The following is a 24,152-nucleotide window of genomic DNA, read 5'->3' on the forward strand; positions in this document are numbered from 1 at the left end:
AAAAAATTCTTAATTTCATATTAGAATGGCCAACTCTTGCTTTGTGCCTTTCAAAGAGATCCACAAGTGCTTCAACAAACTCCTCCAGTTTTTATGCTATTTAAGCATGAACTAAGTTTAGAAACAGAAGCTGAGGCTCAAGAAAAATAAAAGCACCTCCTGATGTGGAAGTAGATGCAAAGGTTGGAGTTGGGTAATGGGTTAGCAGGCTGCTTAAGAAATTTCTCAATAAAAATTTCTCAGGCTGCTTAAGAAATTTTAGTTCATTACGCCAACCTATTCTAGCATCATTTTAAAATAGAGCAATATACATCAAAATTCAATATATTGAACTTGGATTTAAGAATTGGATTGCTAATAGGGGGTTACAATAATGATTCTATGAAAATATATTACAACATGAGTTCACTTAACGGGAACCAAAATAATAATAAGAAAATCTAACATTTCCAAAATGAATACAATGCTGCCATCACACAGTCCAAACAACCACGAGAAACCAAAACGCATGAGTTAAACCGAGTATGCCTAGATCAATAGCCTTTTGCAGTGACTTCTTCAATAGCCTCTTACGGATGAAAGCCCCCGGTGACAGTCCATTAAGTAGAGCATGCCCAGATCAATGGCCTGTAACCATTCTGCTTTTCCTGGCCAAACATTTTACAAAATTAATTAAAGTTGGAGTAATCATAGTTAAATAGCGTATAAAGAATAAGAAGTAACTATTCATATTAATTGTATTTATAGGAAATCAAGTATTACAATAATAACGGCGGAAACGTATTCGGGTTACCTCAAAGTTGTTTTACCCGAATCAGAAACGAACTGTTGGATGCTTCACATGCCAGCCAAACCTCGATCAATCTTGCAGTTGAACTACACTACGTAAATAGTTGTTAATGGCAATGAATCTATCTATATATATATATTGTCTTTGAAAAGGTAAACAAGAGATCTTATTCAAAACCAATTATGCAAAGCCTATATGCATGATCATGGAAACCCCTGTTCACCAAGTATACAACAACTAGCAAAGAAACCTATCCAACTTACAAGCATTTACTGCAACCATCATTTACCCAAAGGGAGACATTGAGACATGAATAGAAGGTGAGAGCCATACCACTGGTAACCCCATAAATCCGATGACAAAGATAGTTGTAAGGTAAAATAAATTTCTTTATAATCCAACACCACTAGTTATTCAGTCAAATCTAAACCAGTTGAATATAACTTATACCAGTAAACCATAGAAGGATGTACACCACTATAGTTCATCTGGTTGGACTCTTCATGCCACCCATTGGTGATTAATAATCAGAGCAGCCAAGATAATGAAGGCAGTCAACACTAGATTTATCAATACAACTATGAAAACACTAATTAGAGAAAATGCAATCAGAAATCTCCCATTCTCTACACTGCCATTCGTCAACTAAAAAATGAAGGCAATTGCAATTATATTAATATCGAATCCATTCATCAAACCATTTCATAATTCTAAATTCACAAAATAAAATTCATTGAACATTTGAAAGAAATATATCAAATCATTATCAAATAAATAAAAGAATCTTATGCTTCCACACCCTGAATAGAAGAACTAATTAGGCGAGTCAAAAAAACATAGCTAGCATTGTGGGCTTTTCACCAAATAGAAGTCAAAAGGAGGTTTTGAATAAGAATTAGCCTGAACCCCAGCAGAATGTCTTGACCATCAACACTCCAGTATATGGGCAAGAAATCAAGCTTCCTTTTCGCCAGCGTGCTATATCTCATAGCATAGTACCAATTGCAATTATATTATTATTGAATCCATTTATCAAACCATTCCATAATTCAAAATTCACAAAACATAATTCATAGAACTATAGTTTATATATATGTATATATATATATATATATATATATATCAAATCACCGAAACAATCAACCATTTTAATAGTAAGTCAACACATGCAGAACTATTGATTTTAACAAAATAGATATTAAATAAGAACTCAAGCACTCAAAATATACACACATTTAACTACCCATGTTCAAAACTATAGTAATCTATTGTAATACCCCCTAAGTTCGGAACACGGGTTGATCAAGTCCGCGCACAAAATCAGGGGATATCAAACCAATTAAAGTATTTAAACAAGCACAGATTACAAAATGAAATAAAGAATAAAATAAAACGCTGAAGAAATCCAATTAATAGTAAATCCATTAATAACTTCCAAATGGTTACAACTCGGGAATCCCGTAACTCAAGGACCCCTTAACCAAAGTTACTATTTAGAATTTCAACCAATTAAGTACTAATATCAACTGAAACAAAACTAATATCCTACTTTTAAGTAAATAGAAGGAATGGATAAGTCCTCCAGCTGCGGATCCTCAACCTTGAGACTTGACCTTCTACAACCTGAAAAATAAATCGCGGGTTAAACCCTACGAGCAAGTTCTCTCTACCAAGCCTCTGAAAACCAATAAACAGATCATCTTTACCAAAACCATCCCTAATTAAGCTTTAACTTTAATATACGATGCTACAAATATATATAAATACTTATATATATAGTGCAAGAATCCTACCAGTTAATAGGGCATTAAATTGTCAAAACCACTCACCAATAATTAATTATTAGTCATACCTAGACCAAGCCCCCCCTTTTATAATTTTCTCATAAAGTAAACCCCACTCACCTTAACTCTATCCTAAACAGTAATTTAGTCATCTACACATATAGCAATTTAAATATGCACCGGCAAATCAACCATACCATTTATAAATATATTTATTTATATACTAGCAATTGAACCATGCTTCCTTCACTATATTTACTTTTACAATTAATTAGCAATTCAACCATGCTTCCCATATATGAAATTTATTCATAACCAATAAGGCAGTATATCAAAGCCTTTGGCAACTCATCCATGCCTACAATTCAACCATGTATGAATTTTAAACTTAACTCTAGGTATAATTATACATAGATTTCACATGCATATAATAAGCATGTCCTTAATTTAATAACCGTGTATCTATTACGATTTTAAATCAACCATACCATACACGAATCAAGTCATACCAAACAAGATTTATAATATTTAATAATCTTAAATAATATATATATACACATATATTTTGTAATATATATATATGTGTGTATCATACATTCCATACCAATCGTTGACTATTTAAAATCATATTTACATATATATACACATATATACGCCTCCTTTCATTGCAACAATATTTAATTAATTATATTGATACCACTAAATGCTACTAGGTATCTTAGTAACACTCTGAGGCTCTCAAAATATCAAGAACACACCCTCTAATGATTAATTTTAACCCTAACAAGCTTAAGATAAATACTGGAACTTCACCGGAGTCTCAAGCAACTTTCCAGGACCTCACACGCATCCCCACACGCCTTCACGCGCCGCCACATAGCCCTAGACTACTCCCACGCGCCTCCACGCGCTTCCCCTTACCGGCAGGCGCGTCCACGCGCCTGCACGCGCCCTCACGCGCCTGAGCCACTCTCGGCGCGTGTTGGCAGCTCCTAATTGGTTGTTGTTTGGTGCTCTTGGTAAGCCGCGATGCACTGGATCCTCTCCCTTAATCAACTACATCTAACCATTGATGCCGCATGTGTATCAACTTACAATGGACCGCATCACACCAGATCAATCCAACTAAATAAAATTAATCCTATGGCCTAGATCAACGAGTGCACCCTTTTCCTACGTACGCGACCACACTGGATAAAAATCCTATTGATGCGCAAATACTAGCCGCCTCCAGTGTGTTTGTTAAACAATTTAACATATATATATATATATATATATATATATATATATATATATATATATATATATAACAATTTCTAAATTAACATTAAAAATATAAATTAATTTCAGAAATTGTTCAGAAAATCTCAGAAAAATCCCAAAAGCTCTATTTATTATTTTGGGCATAAATGAACATATACAATTAAATTAAAATCCATTTAATTTAATTAATCGTGCTACACAAGGTTAACGCAAAATATAAAAATTTTAGAAAAATAAAATTTAATTAACCTAACCTCACCTACAAGATCTAAATTATCAGAATAATGCATACATATATTCACATGTTTAATTCTATAATTTTGTAAAGAATAAATATGCTCCTCCAATCTGAATAATAATTTAATTTAATAAAATAAAATTATAATTTCGATAATCAAGGTGATAAGTTTATGAGTTCTAAGAGGAGAAGTAGAGAAGAACTCGCCTTTTCTTTTCCAAATCCGGTCTCCTCTTACGTTCTTTGATCCGGCCTCCTCTTCGTTAGCCCTTCTTCTTCTCTTTCTAATTCTCTTATTTTTCTAACGTGGAAAAACTCCTAACCCTAGAGTCTTATGTGTCTATTTATATACATACAAAAACTAAATCCTTTTCCCATTAGGATTATCATATAAAATAAATAATATTTATCTTTTAAATAATATATATACATACATATATTTTACTATAAACATATATATATTACCTTCCATAAATAACCATTAGTTAAATAAATTATATATACCTATATATATCAATATATAATTATATTGACATATATACCCCTCTACATGATTTAATAATGAATTAATATACACATGTAATTATATAGGTATAATTATGCAAAGATAATTATTAAATATCCTCACAACCACGGGCCTTTACCAATTAACCCAACAAGGCTTCCTTCAAGCCCAATACCACATCCATTGGTCCAACTTCCTTTAATCCCAATACAAATAACTTAAATACCTAAAATAATGAAATTAAATTTAATAGCTACCAATAATTAACAATAAAGTTAATAGCTACCAATAATTAACAATAAAGGTACACCAACATAAAATCACGCAAATCAAATAAACACTTCACTAACTAGCATTCCACAAATCAAACACCGTATAAATTTAACAAATAAAATTACAAAATATATAATTTAATTAAAACAATACAATTTACCTACGCACTTAATTAAATAAAACAAATCACAACTATCAAGCACCTAATTAAATAAAACAAATCACTTAAAAATAATAATAATAATATAATATAAATTAATTTAATTAAGAAATCCTTTTTACAATATCGGAGTATTACATCTATACTCTGTTATGTATTGCGATTTGGGACGGGAAGAGAGGGAAACAAATAATACAAAGTTTACAAGAGTCAAGGATATATAATTAGAGATTCTCGCCACTAGGGTTTTGAAATTGTAAAACCAATAGGGCTTACCTTCAGAGTCAAGTGCTTCAGAAAGATAGGTCTTAGCTTCAGAGTCCCGTGTTTCAGAAAGATAAGGCTTCGAAGAAGAAAAGTTGTCGTCGTTGAGATCATAACATGGATTCCATCCTCGTGCTAAAGATGGAGTTCGTGATCTGCAGAAAAAAATAAAATTACTTTAATAATAAATAATAAAAAAAATAGAGTTTTTTACGACGTGAGCCACGTTTTAACATTTAATATTTGCGTATTTTGAACAACCTGACGGGACTTTTGCTAACTCATATTCAAAACTTCTTAGGGAGAAATCGTTCACGTTTTAACATTTAATATTTGCGTATTTTAAACAATTTGACGTGACTTTTGCCAACTCATATTCGAAACTTCTTAGGGAGAAATCGTTCGACTATTCTATCACTACTCGAATCAAAATGGTGATAAAGTAAAGATGCTTTTAAGAGTCTCATTTGTCTTATTATACCCAAATTTATAGACAGCTAAGTCTAGACTCTAGAGCCAATAGAAATGAAACTGGTAGCTTATTTCAGAGGCACAGCATTGACCAAGGACAAGTGTCTCATTGCCTTTTGAAGTCACCCTCAATATTTAAAATATTTACATAATTTTGCCACCGTCTCTCATTTTCCACTAATCATATATCCTTGCTAAAAAAGTTTCATCATTTCTCCGCCTGCACACACAATCGGGTCTTGTCCCGTCCCTTCTTGTTTGGGTTGGTTCTAGCGTGAACCCGAAGCTGTCGTTTCTAACGATAGTTATAGATTAAAATCTCATCATATTTAGTTCTATACCGTCATGTCATGTCAAGTCATCATATTTATTTAGCAGACCATGCCAAGTCCCGTTTCATTTGAGTCGATTTTACCATTATAATTTTATAAATATTGAAATCAAATTAAACCATATTAATTGTTAAAATTAAACATAATTGAATTGCAATTGACCGATGCAGTTCAATTTAAATTCAAAATTTTGATCATTTGAATCGGTTATATTTCTTGTATTAAGATTATATTTTATTATTAAGCTAATTCTTCAACACACACACATACGGAGAGAAAGAGAGAGGGGGGGAGGGGTTATTGGTCATCTAAAATATAAAATAATTATATTCAAATTGAGTATAATTATTATTATTTTGTAAGTGTCAGTGCTTCCATTAAAAGTGAAATCCTTTTACAATTGATCTGTTCAAAACTAAATGCTAAAATGACTTAATTAAATAAACACTTCACTTATTCATAATTAAATGCTAAAAATAACTGTATTAAATAAATAATTGACCTCTTTTGAGTTAAGTGCTAAAATGAGTTTTTATTTTGTAAAATTTGTATTTTAAAAAAAATTACAAATTTTGAAAATCTTCTCTTTGTAATTGCTCATATACCTTTTCTCTCAGCACTTTTTGCATTTACTAATCTAATTTCTAACACTTTTTACCTTGTAAAAAACAAAAACAAAAAAAATGTAATTGCTCATATTTGATGGATTTGTGGAGGATAGGACGCATTACTTCAAAGTTATTTTAAATATATATATATATATATATATATATATATATATATAAAAATAAGAGAGTTAGGAGTAGTACCTTAAGGGCCCGTTTGGCATGCGTTTTGCTTTAGGTGTTTTGTTTTTGGCTAAAACAGAAATAATGTTTTTACTATTGGAGTGTTTTGGCAAAAATTAGAAGCACGTTTGGGAACGATGTTTTGCTGTGGACATGTTGGAAACAGAAATATGAAAAACATGTTTCGTAAAGCCATGTGTTTCAAGAATTTTGAAAATAAAACATGTTTGGTAACTCCAACTGTTGTAAAAAAAAAAATAAAACAGAAACAAAAAATATGTTTGGTTATCATTGTTTTTAATTTATTTTTATAAATTTTAAATATATTTACAAATTTATTTCTATATAAATAATCTATATGTTTTAATAAATATATTGAAATTTGAACACACAAATATATATATATATATATAACCAAAGTGTAATTACAGAAGCAATTGCTTTAGCGAGACCAATGTTTTGGCATCAACTTGAGTCTTGATGACATGTAGAGTTCCATCTTTTTATTGTGTTCTTATGATTTAGATATTAAGATCACCTTTTTCATTTCTAATCCATCTATTTTGAGTCAAACTTCACAAAACATCTATCAAGGAGTCATAACATATCAAAAAAAATTAAAAAAAAAAAAGCACCCTGCTAGAATGGAAGCTTTTCAAATCATACTCATTCTTCTGTAGTAGGAAAAATGATAAAGAAATTAAAAACAAATTAAAGAGTAGATTAAATTAAACAGGAGATATAATTCAAAATTCAAACATAATTCACTTCATTGTTTACAAATTTCAACAATAGGATTCAAAAACGAAGAGAAAGATGCTTAACAAATAAAAAGATATTTCCTTATGTTTTCCTTATAGGAGACATACTTCAAACAATACGAATTTCACTTCCATGGAACAAGCTTCAATAGTAGGACACGTCATCTACATAACTGCACACATCACTTTCAAAAAAGTATCAACACGCTTCACATCTGTAATGGTAGAATTTAAGTTAAAAAATATTAACAATAATATCAGCCAATAATAGTAAAAGCAAACAAAAGTCCTATCAACCATGTGACCATTTTAATTTCGATTGACGAAAATTGCATACAAATCCAAGTGAATTATTGGTTCAGCTGCATAATCTAAAACTCCTATCGTTGAGAATTTTTTTTTATATCAGAAGAAGTATTAATAACATTCTAAATATCGACATGTGCAAGACATTAAGCAGTAGCAGTCATGCTGTCATGGTTGCATTACATATTTAGTTGAAATTTGATGAACTCGATCAAGAAGGGCCCAAGCACATATAGCCCACTTATATTTGAGGAGTTTGTTATAATTAAATAATCAGTTTCTTTATTTCAATAGGTTCCGTTAAATAAAGACCAGAATGCTCAACAATAGTGGAGGTAACAAGATAAAAGTATTATCTGAATTGTTACCTGTATTCTCGGAATGCGTCGAGTCCCTTCCTTGCTATGTAGCTGAAGCGATGAATGTTGACGTCAACCTCAAAGTAATTGGGTCCCTGCATCAAACAAGAAAACAAAAAATCAACACATCCTATCCTTCAAGGGCAAGACACACTATCTAACAGTCTCGTAGAAATGGTTCACACTTCGAATGAGAAGAAAAAATACAGGCAGCCGATTGGCTTACAAACACGTCTTGACAAGTTCAGCAAATGATTACCGACTTCCAAAATTAGCTATGTTACTTGGTACATTACGCTAAGTTCAACATCATAGAAGAAGTACTAATCAACATAGTCATGGAAAGACCACATCACCACATAATTGTGTTTTTTATCCAACAAGTGCCATATAATTTATACCAAACTGGATTAGTATGGAATAAAAGCAATAAAAGCCATAGCATTCAACCGAATGGACCTAGATACCTTATTACTCCCATCTCTTTCTTACGGATCAGAAAAAAACCTTCCTCATTGTATTTATAAGGTTGCAGCATTGCCTTACGTGGATGAGTAATTTTGAAAGAAAAAAAAAAAAATCTGTATACTTCGCCTTTGTGTGTAGGCCTTGTAAGAGTCACCCCTAAGAAAATCAAAAGGATATAATCTCCTTTAAGAAGAATACAACAGACCAAAAAAATACTCTGCACTCCACCTCTCCCTCTCCATAATAATTCAGTATTTTAAAGTTCTACATCACACTTCTGTTTTTCCCAACAAATTTGATAGCTGAGTTTCAGGTGATGACAAAATCTGGACTTGACAAAAAAGACAGCTGGCAAATTGGCTTGCGAAACAGATAATTGAAAGAAGATAAAGGGGAGAGGTGAAAATTTTAAAAATTTTCAAAATGGATAGCTAGCAATCACCACATCAAAGGAGTAGAAAGAAAAAATGAAGCAAAATGGATGAACAAGTGGTTTATATATATATATATGCATATTGGAGTTTTAGAATCCATTAAATTGAGATTTTGAGTTATGGGATGATATTGTCGAGGAGTCTATATTTGGAATTATAAAGAGGAAAAGGAATTAAGAAAATAAGGAAGTATAAGCAATTAAAGTTTTAAAGAACATTGTGGATCAAGAAGTTTGGAAATATTGTCCAAGTTAGGTATGAAAAACCTTAATTTATTTCTACAATGAAAGATAGTATTTAACAATTGACTATTGGAATTCAAAATTATGATAAAGATGAATATAAGCAAAAATAAGAATAAAAGAAACACAAAGAAAAATCAAATAGTGAAATAAAGGCAAAATTTGAAAAAGAATAACTGGAAGGGAAAAAATAAATAGAAAAGAATAAAATGAAAGTGGTTGAAAATGAAAGTTTTGATAAAAGCAAGAAACCAAAGTGATCGAGTACAAGAAATTCAAATTTGGAAGAAGTTGGTGAGAAGCAATTTCAAATTATTAAGAAAAATTTTATTTTTCACAAGATTATTAAGTATCAAATAACTACCACATTGGTATATTAAAAAAATATTGGCTTAGCTGCATAATCAGAAACTCATTTTTCAATTTAAAAAAAAAAAACAACAACAACAACAACAATATTAATAACATTTCATTAACAAAATTCCAGTCCATCTCTAGTATAAAACTATAGTTGACAATCTAGATGCGATCATATTCCTTCCATACCAAAATATTCACCTAATTGTTACCCCTGGATATGGAATCAAACAAATACGTACATCGCATTCCATCTGTCTAGGTTGCTGAAGATAGATAGATAGGCCAACGATTCATAGTAATGAATTAATCCATAATAATTCCAGTCCATCTCTAGAACCATATATTAAACTATAGTTGACAATCTAGATGCTGTCATATGCTTTCCAGACCAAACTATTCAATTAATTATTTACCACTGGAATACAGAATCAAACAAATACGTACATCGCATTCAATCTGTCCAGGTCGCTGAGGAAGGATAGATAAGCCTAGTCCGAGCTGCAACATAACAGAGAAACCCACAAATCAAACTGATCACAACCCACTTCTCAAACCACAAAAATTCTGTAAAGATTATCAAACTCCGAGCAAAAAATTCAACTTTTTCACTATATCTTTTGCTATCTTTTTTTCCTTCCAAAAAAACAGCAAATAATGGTTCAATAGAAGTTCTTGGAGAAGATGTTTGCACACAATCAGATAAACCCACAAAAAAAAAAAAAGACAAATACAGAATACAGAACTGGTAGATATTAAAATAGATATTTTGGATTTAAAAGAACTAGAAACTATTCGGTTTTTAGAAGCCCTCAATGTGATACCCCTCGGATCCGAGACACGGGTTAATCAGGCCCAGACCCAAAACCGAGGGAATATCAAACAATTAAGTATTTTAAAACGAACACAGATGACAAAACGAAATAAGAATAAATATTAAAAGCTGAAAAGAATACTAATATAAAAATCCTCAACTGATAAAACTTAATAAAATTCAATTTCCAAAACCTCCATGATTACAACTCGGGAATCCATCGAGTGGACCCCTAAATAAAAACCCAACTGAACTGGAAACTGAAAGTAAATAAAACTAAAACATCGAGAGAACTCCTACGTAATCTGACGAATGGAAAACTGTCCTCGAATAGCACAATCAAGCTCTAAAGCTGGAATCGTCTTGTACCTGAAAAGAATAAAGGAGTGGGTCAGGCCCGCGAACAAGTTCTAATCTAACTGCAATCCATACAGTGACCCGATACGCAGATACACCCTAGATACCTCACAATATCTATTTAGTCCATACGTATATATATATATATATATATATATATATATATATCCACACTAAGGGACATTCACTGGATTATAATAGGGGTCTCAACCTGAATAGAAGGCAACATACGAATACGCACCCAAAGGTGGGCATGAGTACCTAGACCTAACAGGGTACACCTCAACCTACTATATCCAGCTACACATCCACTGCATATACGCACCCTAACCAACGAGTTTGAGACTCAAGCTCATCTCGTGGTACCATACTCATATATCTAAAGTTCGTCCAAATCTAGAGTATGTCATTCAATTGTTCATTGAGGTGACATACGACCCACAGTCCAGTTAGTCATTCAACTTATTCAGCTGATATGACTTAACACCATTTAAGATTCAATATTTTACAATTCATTCCTTTAATCCGATAGGTTACGTCTTAGCGTTTTGAGCTACACCATCCCTAGTATGCCACCGACCCATACCGGTGCATACAATCCTCTATATTCATATAAGTTACAGAACCAAGATAACAGTTCAGCAACTTAAATCCAAATTCATAATCCAGTTACCAACTATAACTCAAATAATTGCAGAATATGGTATGACATTTCAGCAAGTTCAGTTAAAAACATACTCCAGTTAATTGCAAAATAAGATTTAATATTTCAACAATTAAATTTCACAACCATTCCTCAGTCCAAATTCGAAGTCCTGTTAATTGCAAAGTAATGTGTGACATTACAGCAATTAAATCCAAAGTAAAAATCTAGTTTAAAGGATACCAAGTAAACTACAGAATTACGAACAGTAGCTTAGCAACCAAAGTCCAAAACATGCATATGTCAAAACTAATCAATACCTGACCCTATCATGCATTTAAAACAATTTTATAAACATATTAGATCCCACTAGAATGTCCAAAAATAAGCTTAAGCAATTAAGTCTTCATCCATCCATTAACCGTATACAATGTGCATAAATTTTATACGGTTTATTCCATTAATTTAAAGGTAATCTTTAATCAATTAAAAGTCTTAGTAACACCCAAAATTAACTTCTTAATCATTCTGGAGAGTTCCATAATTTTCCAAAACAGTTTAGACACTCAACAGCTTCAAAAAGTGCATTAAAAACATTATCAGGAAGCAATTTTGGGGTGGACCCTGCTCCAAAACTTTGGGAGCAGGCTCCAATTAGCCTGGAGCCGGCTCCTCTAACCTTGGAGCCAGCTCAACATGTATGGGAGCCGGCTCCCACTTCTATGGAGCCGGCTCTCACCTCCTTGAAAGCCGTCTTCAACCGCTGCAACTTCTGCGACCTTCTGCATCGTCTTCGGTCGCTCCCAAGCTGTCTATTTGATTTAAACAGTTCCTAAGGGTCCTAACTGTGTTCAGTATAATCCCCATGGTGTGTTTGCAACAGTTGAAATGAAATACAAAAACTGCAAGTTCTACAGACTAAGCATGTTTTACGAAGACAACTGAAATCAGACATGCATAACTTATAATTTAACAGATTACAACATAGATATATCATCAATATAATATCTAATATACATATAAAACTCAGTTAATAATTAATTAAACCCTAGAGACTATCTAGGTGCACAGAACACAAGCCACAGGGAAGGAAGAAGAAAAGAACATGCCTGTGATTTTAGTTATGAAATCTCGGCGTCATGTCCACTGTTCCGGCAACACTGAACGACTGTCTAGCCTCCTCTTACATCTGCTCTTCCCCTCTCCTAGGTCCGACCTTGAAACCTCAGTTGAATCCCACACTAAACGTGCTCTGTTCTCTCAAAACCTCACTCTGTATCTTTCCGTCTTTACAGAACTCAGTTTACGTCTATAAGCTAAGTGTTATGATCGTAAACCTTAGACTTATTGTCATAATGTATTTATAAGCTTTAATCTCTAAAACCCTAATCCTTGTAAGATTAGAGACAGAGCCCAACTCGGCCCATAAACAATCCTCGTTATAAACTTTGTCGGCTTCCACCTATGAGACTTCTAACGGAAACCCTAAAGAATTTACTAGCGTAATAAAAATACTCACTTAACCTAATTTCATAATTAAACCTCTATACTAATTAATTAAGGACACATAAATAATAAAACAATTCAGATAATCCAATTAAACTAAATAATACAAATAAAACAAATAAGGCAATCAAGTAAAACAAATAATGCAATTAAATCAAATATCAAATCAAATAATCCAAACAAGTTAATTAACCAAGGAACAAAACAATTAATTAAAATACCAGGACTATCCTTTTAAAATTAGGGGTATTACACTCAAGAACACAATTAAATCTAGAAAAACATTGCTTTAAGTAAAGCAACATCAAAGGAAATAACAAAGGAAAGGTCTTAAAACAGGAGATAAATAGAAGAGAGAGTACTCACAGACAATATCGCGATTCCTTTTCGTTGCCTCCCAAATCGCCTCCCAAATCGCCAGAGTCTAGGGTTTCAGAGGAGAGAGAAAATATCGGGCCGAATGTTGCAAATGCCTTTTAAAGTTACTTCATCCGCTACAGTGTTAGACCCAACTTACTTCATCCGCTACAGTGCTTTTTATTGGGTTACAGTATTGAAACAACAAAAAACACCATTTTGGTGTTTCACTTTTAGGCCCAAATTTAATACTATTTAAAATAATGTTTTAGGACTATTTAAAACAAAACAATAGCTACCAAACATGTTTTTGGGCTTGCAATGAAGCCCTGTAACAAAAACACCAAAGCAAAACAGTTAACAAACAGGCCCTAAGCCTTCCATGTTATTCAAAATTTCAAACATGACACCAATCTGCTAGTTACTTGACCTTTTAGTGGGCTTTTTGAACTTTATAATTTAATAAATTAGACTAATCTACCCCTATGTAACATTTGATGCAAAAAAAAGTGAAATACATTCAAACTGCTAGTGATATAGCCATTGGAGACTTCATATATATATATATATATATATATATATATATATATATATATATATATTTATTTATTTATTTATTTATTTATTTATGTGTGCATATTTGGAGAATAGATGTTATTCGCGCTCCAACATTATACGTAAGCGCATCACTTTTATTTATTCAGTAATCAAATGACAAAATTAACTCTCAATTATTGTAATAGGTCTCTTTCTTTTTAGACCTTTTTCTCTCCTCTTTGATCTCTACTACTCTCTCAAGAAAAAATCTCTTTCATTTCCATCTCTTTTCTTTCTATCTTTGTATGCTTCCTTTTTCACTTTAACTGAATCACGAAATCCTGCCATAAAATTATTCTTGTTTCCATCACTTTTGTTTCACTTTTTGCATGCTTCCTTTTCTCTCCAACTGAATCACCAACCTCTGCCATTTACAAATACCTATCTAGCAAATACTAATTATTTTGTATACAATTATGAATAAGAATATGCAAAATTTCTGCAAATCACTGTCACTTAGATTTTTATGGTGAATTTTTAGAATTATTGGAAGAAAATTGGAAGAAAAATAAAATTAAGAACATTAGTGTCCATTTCTATCAAGAAAATAAGTTATCAAAGTTGGGGAAAATTATACTTACCACACACACACACACTGTAATGACCCAAACTTTGGGGTCTGAATATCTAATCGGGTCCCAACCCGTCCCGGGAACACACAAGGGAAAAATCGTCATTATGCACCTTACTATATGTTAGGAGTCATAATGATGACATACCAATCATCTTTAACCAAATTGAATGATGAAAGATTAATAACCTTGACTTTGGGTTCACCCTAGGTCCCTAGGGTTGACAAGGGTAAAATGGTTATTTCATGTCAAAGTTATGGAATGGAACCGATACCATTAGAAATATGGCTAAAAAACATGCAAGTTAGACTCAAGAACGACCTTATTCGGGCTTAAAACGAAGAAATTATACATAAGCATAGGGTCAGACAACTTTGTGCTCAAGCACAACCCATTTGTGCTCTAGCTCAACCTTGTGCTGAAGCACAAAAATTCGTTCTCGAGCATTAGCCACCCTGCAGAACATGATTCTTGGTCAGGGCCCTGTGCTCGAGTACTGGCTAGAAAATTGGCCAAATGCTCCTATAAAACTACGGTATGGGTCAAACAAATTGCTTAGACACTTGAATACATTCTCATGATTTAAAAGTTGTTCCGAAATATGGTTATACACATGAGCAAATGGATGAATGAAATCTATACATCGACCTTAAAAACATAAATCTAACATTTATGAAATCAAATATGCATCATTGGCATTCTAACTTGAAATATCGCTAAATTGATCGCCATTCATTCTTCTCATGCCCCATTACATACAAAATAGTCCCAAAAGGATAAAGATAAATGTCATGACATTCAAGGCCTCATTATAATGCTTTACAAAAGAATAGATGTGGCTAACCATTGATTACAAAATACAACAAAACATAATTCTATCAACTCCAGCTATCTTTAGGAAGGCCTGTCATCAACTACATCTTTGCCATGACCTGAAAAATATTAAAGGAAGGGGTGAGCACAGAGGCTCAGTAGAAGTTTCCAAATGCATCAACTTTGGACTCCTTTGAGCCATGAAACACATAACGGGAATAAAACGGAACTTGGGTCATGCATCAGGGATTCTATAGTATTTAATTCACATGATCATTCTCATCACGGCAAATATATAACTTATCACAAGTATGCATAAAAATGCAATGCAATGCACTATGTCCCCAACTTGGTCTCTACCGACCCTAACACACACCGAAAACCGCTAACAGACTTTACCGATGCGAGATTGATTAGTTATCCCTGGCCTCTAAATCGACAACCATTTGGGTCTAGAAATCAACTTTATGCGTCTTAAATCGGCACACGCTTCCTCTAGGTCAAAGTTAGCATCAGACTCGCGAAATTTAGTTTCTTTTATAAAATTTTATTCAAACCCATTCCAGTTCCTTTTTCCCCCTTCCATGCCATGCAAAGTACTATCATTCATACTCTTAGTCTCAATTTCATCAATGTAGATACAATGGTGTGTACATGACATTCTTAACGAAATGAACATAGACGTGGCATTAACAAGGTACCAAGTACTAGCATGGCATTCTCTACAATATAGCAACAAGCATAGTATCTTCTACAATATGACTACAAGCATGCTCATCTCACCATTCACATTAACAACCATAGTAGCATTTAAAACTTAGCACCAATGGCATCATACAAATCACACATAAGCATGCTTAAATCAAATGAACATATCATCTACTTCCAACTAGTAATTAAATCATGTTATGACATTGAATAAGAAATTTAGTAAAGAACTAGATTTTAATTCTCAACAAAAGACAAAGTTCAAGGTATTAGAAAACCCATACCTCGTCTTAGCCAAACAAGCCCCCTAGTGCAAGCTAAATTCGAAATTTTCTCCAAACCCTAGCAAGATGGATGACAAATGGAAGCTTTCTCAAAGCCCTTTCACTTTGCCTTCATACTCATCACACAAATCACACTCTAAACCCCTTAAATTTGACCTTAAAGCTTGAAGTATGTGTGTGTATATATAATATCATTTCAAAAGATGTTACCATAAAGGAATGAATATAATTGTCTCTATAAAAAATAAGAAGGATAAATTTGTCTAATGAAAAAAAAAAAAAAAAAAAATTACCTCTACTTAAAAAACACAAATTTGAAAGTTCCAAATTCTTACTCATTCAGAAGTTATACTGAGCTAAATTTGATAACTACTATCAAAAGTGCTTTTAATAGTAGTTATTGAATTTAAATGTAATTTTTCAAAATAAAAAAGCTTTTAATTTTTCAAGCAATTCCAAACAGCACTTCAGTATGTTCCCATCAAAATCAAACATGATTCGAGCATGAAAGCATATAGGTGAGCCAACATAATACTCCTTCGGCAGAGTGAAACTTCACAATATGACCCCTCCAAACTCCACCTCTTCAATGACCCGTGAGACCACGAAAGAGAACGAACAATGATGGTGTACTTTATCTTTTCTTCTTCACACCTTCACCAAGCTTTGCATAGCGGATCCTTCATTCCATTTACAAAAATAACATTCTCTCAACGAATCACAACCCTTATCCCAAGTATATATATATGTATATATACACTATATGTGCATGCTCTTTGGTTACTTTCTATGTGTCTTTAGATTATTCTGTTCCTGTTATTCTCCACATAGAGAAAAGTTACGAGTAGAAGAATAAGCAGGAAACCTAATTGACTTTTGGGAGGGAGATAACCTATTTTAATGCACGAAAAATGAAAAAAAAAAAAAACATGATTGTCCATTGGTGAAAAGTACCACTCAGTGAATACCCTCAAGCATGTAATTATAAATAATTATACAATCAATTCAGTTAATATAGAATCTAATTATATAAAAATAAATAAAAACAATCCATTTCAAGTGTTTTCCCATCACAAGACTCAACAAAATAACAACCAATCATAAGTACTACAATAAAACTGTTTTTGCCACAAAAACTATTTTTGCAATATTATTGGACAATTTTCTGGCTCGTCCAGGGACTCAAATCTGAAAAAGAAAAAAAAGAAAAAAGACAAAAAAAAAACTAGATCAAAGCAATAGAAGCCATACTTGAATGAAAGCATCTCATGATACTCTTTAAACAGAAACGAGACCAATACAGTTGCTTCACAAAATAAGAACTCAATTCCAACACAAAATAAGAGAATTCGGAAACAAAAACAAAAACAAAAGAAGAAAGAAGAAAAAGCATACTTTTCAAAGCTTATTGGCAATGGTAGATAACCCAAAGGCATCTAATCTGTTAATGAGCAGTAAGTAAGTTATCTCATTTAGATATAGATAGAAATAAATAAATAGTTAGTTCCAAAATCTTGTTGTCAAAGGACAATCTCAAAAGCATTACTCTAGTTTAAGTATGCAGATAATAGCCAAGTAAAACATTATTTTTTGATCTTTCTAACATTGTTTCTAATAGGAATGAATATGTGAAATAAGAAATTTTTAAGAAAAAACATGATTGTTCATTAAAGTGTCACTCTTTTCACTTATAAAAAAAAAGTACCACTCTTTTAAGACCCCACAATAAAAATCCAAACACAAACAAATGACAAAGACCCCAGCCATACTTCTCCTTTCCAAACAACTTTCCAAACAAAAGCACCAAGGCATTCATATCACCCATAAAATAAGCCTACAATTAAACATAAGTTTGGTCATCTTCATGCTCTTCTGCCACCAAGGACTCAAGCCTGCACAAAAATAATGTAAGTAAAAAAACTAAACTAGATCAAAACTGAAAGCATGGTTGTAAAGGAATGAGACCAATACAGTTCCTTCACAAAATAACAACTCCGCATAAAGCACAATCAACGAAATGCATATCTAGACCAATGCTTGTAAATGATCATTTGACTTACCCCACTCCCAAAACAATTCCTTTAAGAAAATTTTCAATAACCCCATAGTTGCAGAGGAACCTTTGGAGAACTGAGACTGCTTCTTTTTGGAAAAAAAGAAAAAAGCTGTGTGTCTATGAAATCTGTGTCCATGTCTTTTCCCACGCTGGATAATTTGTGGCTGATTCATAGACACACAGCTTTTTGCCCTTTTTACAGAAAATTTCTGGATAATTTGTAATTTCACCATGCTGGAAGTGAATCTGTTGGTACCCTATCACCAAAATGATACTGAGGCAGAAGCTTCACCCCCTATTAGTCAAACATAGAAAAAAATGATTACAATGGAAATTAATGAATGAAAACAGTATATCTAGTATACCAAAGACACAGAAACAAAATCACCTATTAATATCTAAAGGTGTCCGGTTCTCGTTCAGAAAGAGCTTTTCCCAATCGTGGAGCCTCAGTAAGTCATCATCCAACCACATGGTACAATCTTCGTGGGGCTCAATAATCTGGTTGATAGTGAGCAATTTGGGGTATCATTTGTAATTGCACTGGTGTAATAACCTTCCTCATTCATCTGTCTTTGGAACCTGACAGAATAATTTTTTTACCAAATCATGAAAATGGATCTGTCTTTGTAGTTATCACTGGCTGTGCAGAAAACGGGATTGTCTCCTCCATATGTGATCATTGTTTGAGCACACCTGAAAAAAAGAAAAGTATTTCGAATAACTGGTATGTGTTGATAATAAATAAGGGAGAAGCTAATGATAAAAGAATCCATCATTATCAATGTCACCCTAAACCCTAAAAACGAAAAAATTCATAAATTCCTTCTCAATGCTCAAAATAACAAATTAATGAGGTAAATAAGCCACACCGGACGATTCCAGTTCTGATGGCGGGAACACACAAGGAACCCCTATTTGCTCACATTCCAATCTTGCTTTGCTTTAGTAGCTTGGATTGGAACCAAAGTACCAAACCGTGGAATTTCTTGAAAAACAAACAGTTCCTCCCCAAGTTCCTGAAAGGAATACTTAAGAAGCGAGGCGCGGGAATTGTTCGAGCACGCCAGAGAGAAAGAAAAGTATTTCGAATAACCGGTATGCGTTGATAATAAATCAAAGAGAAGCGAAAGATAAAAGAAGCCATCATTATTAATGTCAGCCTAAACCCTAAAAACGAACAAATTCATAAATTCCTTCTTTAATAGTGAGCGAATGCTCAAAATAACAAAGTAATGAGGTAAATAAACAATCGATCTCTTGAAATATATAGAGTATAATATTATTGCAATCAGTTCAAATCTTAACAAATTCTACCGATCGCAACACATGAAGTTCAACAAAGGCATATATAAGTATATTTATTCAAAACCCTATAATGGTGAATGAGAAAGATCGGAACATAAAAAATACCTCAGTCGCTGCTAACCGACCCTCTGGATCGTGCCGTTTGCTCAAAGACGCAAAACCCTAATTTTCTTCAACGCAAAACTCCTTTTTTTTTTTTTTTTTTTTTTTTTTTTTTTCTCTCTCACTCTTTAAAAGCGTCAGATTCGCATAAATCGACGGTCATTGTTGGTCACTTTGTATTTGGTCGTGGCTGTGTTTTTTTAACCGTAGCATAAATTACACTGGTCTCTCCGAAGTTTAGCAATATTACAACAATACACTTGATATTTGTTATACTTTACTGATGAGACTATAGTGTGTTCAACCCATGATTTGCACTTGTATCAATCACAGTATAACGAATTCAGAATCGTTAAACTTCTAGCTCATTTATAACTGTAGGCATAGGCTTTGTCTACATTTGATTTATTTAGATTGACATCCTTTGGAGTCCAACAATTGCAACTGCACTATTTACCCCTCTTGTCATAATGTCTTTGAGAAGATAGATGAAGATGACTAAGAGAGACGTTCAAAAGCTAATGCCTCATTTAATTGTTTTTATTTTTTATTTTTTCATGGCGATCGTGGCTCCTCTTGTCATAATAATGTGTTTTAGAAGATAGACGAAAATTCATTTTTTGTTGATCATGTCCCCGTGTTTGTGTGTGTGGTTGTGTGTGTCTATATATATATATAGGTTTTAGTGAACAATGCCAACAACATTGGTTTTAGTGAAACATTTCTCTCGTGGACTTGCCAACAACATTGGTTTTAGTGATTTAAATATAATAAATTAAGATTTACTTAATATATATTTAGTATTATTGAATACAAAATAAAATATAAGAATAAAATTGTAATTTTAATGTCCGGCTATCTTTACCCATCCTCAAGTCCAAAATCATGCGAGTTTTTTTTATTATAATTCCATTCCCATTCCAAAATCATTTAACCACACCATAACCATTCTGCCCGGCACTCTAGATTGAGTTTTCCTACCTCAAAAAAATTCGGTTGCTTCGCATTTGATGAGAGGTCAATGCCTCATTAATTTCTTCTACAGCACAACACAATACTTTGGTTGAGGTGTGCATGTTCCTTTTTGCTAATATATTATTGACTTATTAAAAAAAAAATGTATATTTTGATATTTTTATATATACTAAGAAAAAGTGCATGTGACTAAAAATCATAATTGAAAAATAAAAAGTAATTATATTATAAAGTTCAACTTTTAAAAAAATTTGTTAAATCAGTTTTAGTTGCAAGTAGTTTATTTATTTTTGTTGCACTTTGGATTTGTTAATCCAGGAAATTATGATTTACAAAATTAGTCATTTCCGTTAATTGAGAAAATAAGGATGAATAAATTTAGGATTTTTAAGTAAAATTAATTACATATTACTAAAATAAGATAACAGGAAGAAGAAACATAACATATACTCATTTGAACTAACCACCTTTCAACTAAAAAGATAATAGAACAAATCACTTTTAACGTCCATCGTAACCATGAACCTTCATTGAGATTTTTAGACTTTTCCCATGAGCAGAAATTAGTAAACTACACCGTTAAACTTTTGCAACCCACCTCTAAAATAATTAGAGTTGCAACATCACGTCACCATTAATGTTGAAGTTGGTGGGCAAGTGAACACAAATGGGATACACTCACATATATTCAACTGAATTAGTAAACACACAATTCAGAAACACTCATTTCTATAAAACTGAATTCTTATATCTTGTATTGCTCAATTGTCTGTGTCTACCATACACTTACATAACTGACCTATTTATACTACTCCCGGGATACTTCTAGTACATGAATTTAATACATACAATGAACCAAAATGTTTCAAGTACTAGCAATTATTATGAGATTCTTCATCTACCAGATGACTTTTTACCTTCCCAAGTATCACTTGGTCTTATTAGATGAATCTAGACAAGTCTAGATTAATCATCCAACATCCCCCTTTAAGCTAGACTTGTGCAACTCCAAGTTTCTCCTTCAATTTGATAAAACCTTTTAAATTCAATGCTTTTGTAAAAATATCTACAATCTGATATTTTGTTTTGCAATGTTTGATGAAAATTTCACCATCTTTAACTAAATCTCTAATGAAGTGCTACTTGATTCTAATATGCTTGCTTCTACCATGAAAACTGGATTCTTGCTAAGTGCAATTGCTGAATTATTATCACAAAACAGAACAGTATCTTTCACCTGAAAATACTTTATATCTTCTAATACTGATTTCAACCATAATGCTTGGCAACCAGCTGTGGATAGAGAAATATATTCAGCTTTTGTAGTTGAAAGTGCTACTATGGGTTGCTTCTTCGATACCCAAAATACTGCACCTAAACCAATGTTAAAAACATAATCAGAAGTACTTTTATGATCATCTCCACTATATCCGATTAGAGTTGAATTTTGACCCCTTTTGTAATGAATTCCATGATCAATTGTACCTCGAACATATCTCAGAATTCTCTTTCCAGCATCCCAATGACTTTACTTTGGTGTTGCCATGAACCTGCTTAGCATGCTAACTAAAAACATTAAATTTGGTCTTATTGCAGTGAAGTACATAAGACTTCCCATAAGACCTCTATAGACAGTAGCATCAAAATCTTCACTCCCATCATTTTTTCTTAACTTCAAACTTACTTCCATGGGTGTTTTACTTGGTGAGGCTTCTTCCATTTTGAACTTTGCAAGTAAATCTTTTGAATACTTCGTTTGTGAAATTATGATCTTATCACTGTCTTGCTTAACTTCAATTCCAAGGAAATAATGAAAAAGACCCATATCTGTCATTTTGAACTCATTCATCATCGACATCTTAAACTCATTACATATCTTTTTACAACTGCTGGTGAAAATTAAGTCATCAACATATAAGAAAACTATTAAAATATTTCCACTTTTGTCTTCTTTGGTGTAGAGAGCATGTTCATAAGGACATCTCCTAAATCCATTCCTTATGAAAAAACTATCAATGTGACTATACCAAGCCCTTAGAGCTTGTTTTAAACCATATAAGGCATTCTTTAAATGGCATACCTTACCTTCTTTACCTTTCTTCACATAACCTGGTGGTTGCTCAACATAAATTTCTTCTTTAATGTAGCCATTTAAAAATGATGATTTTACATCCATTTGATGTATTTTCCATCCTGAAGATGCAAGGAATTCATTTCCATTTTCTCTCTCTAGAATTCTTACACTTCAACAGAATGAATTTCTCTCCCCATTACTTCTCATATTTATAGGTATTTACAAACATTAATGGGTTGCTAGATCTGGGCCCATTCCTCTGTGGGCTTTGGTCATCTTCGATGGGCTATTCGCGTTTGGCCCATATGACAGTATTTCTTTATGGGCTGGACCCAGCTGCTCAGACCGGATGCCATGTTCGCAGGTCATATCCGGCCCATATCACTTCTGGCCTCCTCAACTGCCCCCATAATTACTCCCTATTTAATAAGGGGGTAATTATCAAAGGCGTCTCATCAAGACGTTGACGGCTCAAGACACTCTTATGGGGGAATAAAACGGTCGGATCCGGAATCAATGTTCCTAGATTTGATAAACTTCTCGCCTCCCTGACGCTTCGGCCCTCGGGTCCACTTCGTCTTTACGAGGCTCTAGAATGTCACTTCATGCCTTTTTACCGTCTTCATCTCTCTCCATCATCAGTCAAATCTCTTGCTTGTCTTTTTAGAACCGTGCTAAGTTTCATCTGGTGAAATTCTTCAAGAGTCACTCTTCCAGCGATCTTGCAGCGTTCTTTGCTGCTTTCTACCCCAGAGGTTAGTCTTGTTCCTTTTTACTTTCGGTAGACTTCTTTTACACTTTTGGATCCTTCATTCGCTTTCACCATGGTTGTAGATTTAGATGTTCTTCGTATGAAACTTAGACTTTCTAACGACATCCAAGTTAGGGTTTGCCCTAGGGATGTTAATATTATGACCGGTGCCGGCCTTCTTCCCGGCGAGGTTTTATTTACTAACCTTCAACTAAATGTCATTAGGTTCCCTCTGCATCCCTTTTTTAACTATGTTTTCAATAGACTGGGGATATCCCCTCTGCAGGTAAACCCAAATTTCCTTAGAATCATATCCGTTATGTTACTACTGATTCGTGACAGAGGTCTGGATCTTGACCTCATAGATCTTCTTCTTTGCTATAAGGTCAGTAAGATCCGAACTGAAGAGCCATTCTACCACCTTTACCCGATCGACAAGA

The 24,152-nt window shown here is 33.0% G+C and overlaps 3 long non-coding RNA genes across 4 annotated transcripts; all 3 read right to left on the reverse strand.

Annotated features, from left to right (window-relative positions):
- Positions 1–325: 325 nt before the first annotated feature.
- LOC132295448 (uncharacterized) lies at positions 326–5,508 on the reverse strand. The gene is made up of 3 exons (XR_009478471.1): positions 5,290–5,508; positions 794–876; positions 326–647 (listed from the first exon to the last, which is right to left on the reverse strand). It is a non-coding gene; the product is annotated as an uncharacterized LOC132295448 (long non-coding RNA).
- Positions 5,509–7,449: 1,941 nt separating this feature from the next.
- LOC132295450 (uncharacterized) lies at positions 7,450–14,052 on the reverse strand. Of its 2 annotated transcripts, none has more exons than XR_009478473.1 (5): positions 13,482–14,052; positions 10,910–10,978; positions 10,243–10,296; positions 8,304–8,389; positions 7,450–7,844 (listed from the first exon to the last, which is right to left on the reverse strand). It is a non-coding gene; the product is annotated as an uncharacterized LOC132295450 (long non-coding RNA). The 2 variants fall into 2 exon arrangements; XR_009478474.1 differs by having other exon boundaries at positions 7,452–7,802.
- A 1,302-nt stretch (positions 14,053–15,354) lies between these two features.
- LOC132295449 (uncharacterized) lies at positions 15,355–20,028 on the reverse strand. Its single transcript, XR_009478472.1, has 4 exons — positions 19,916–20,028; positions 18,891–19,198; positions 18,507–18,797; positions 15,355–18,338 (listed from the first exon to the last, which is right to left on the reverse strand). It is a non-coding gene; the product is annotated as an uncharacterized LOC132295449 (long non-coding RNA).
- Positions 20,029–24,152: the final 4,124 nt, after the last annotated feature.

Source organism: Cornus florida, unplaced genomic scaffold (genome assembly GCF_030987335.1).
Source record: "Cornus florida cultivar Cherokee Brave unplaced genomic scaffold, ASM3098733v1 CherokeeBrave_3.0.0_Hap2_Chr02, whole genome shotgun sequence".
NCBI classification, from domain to species: Eukaryota; Viridiplantae; Streptophyta; class Magnoliopsida; order Cornales; family Cornaceae; genus Cornus; species Cornus florida.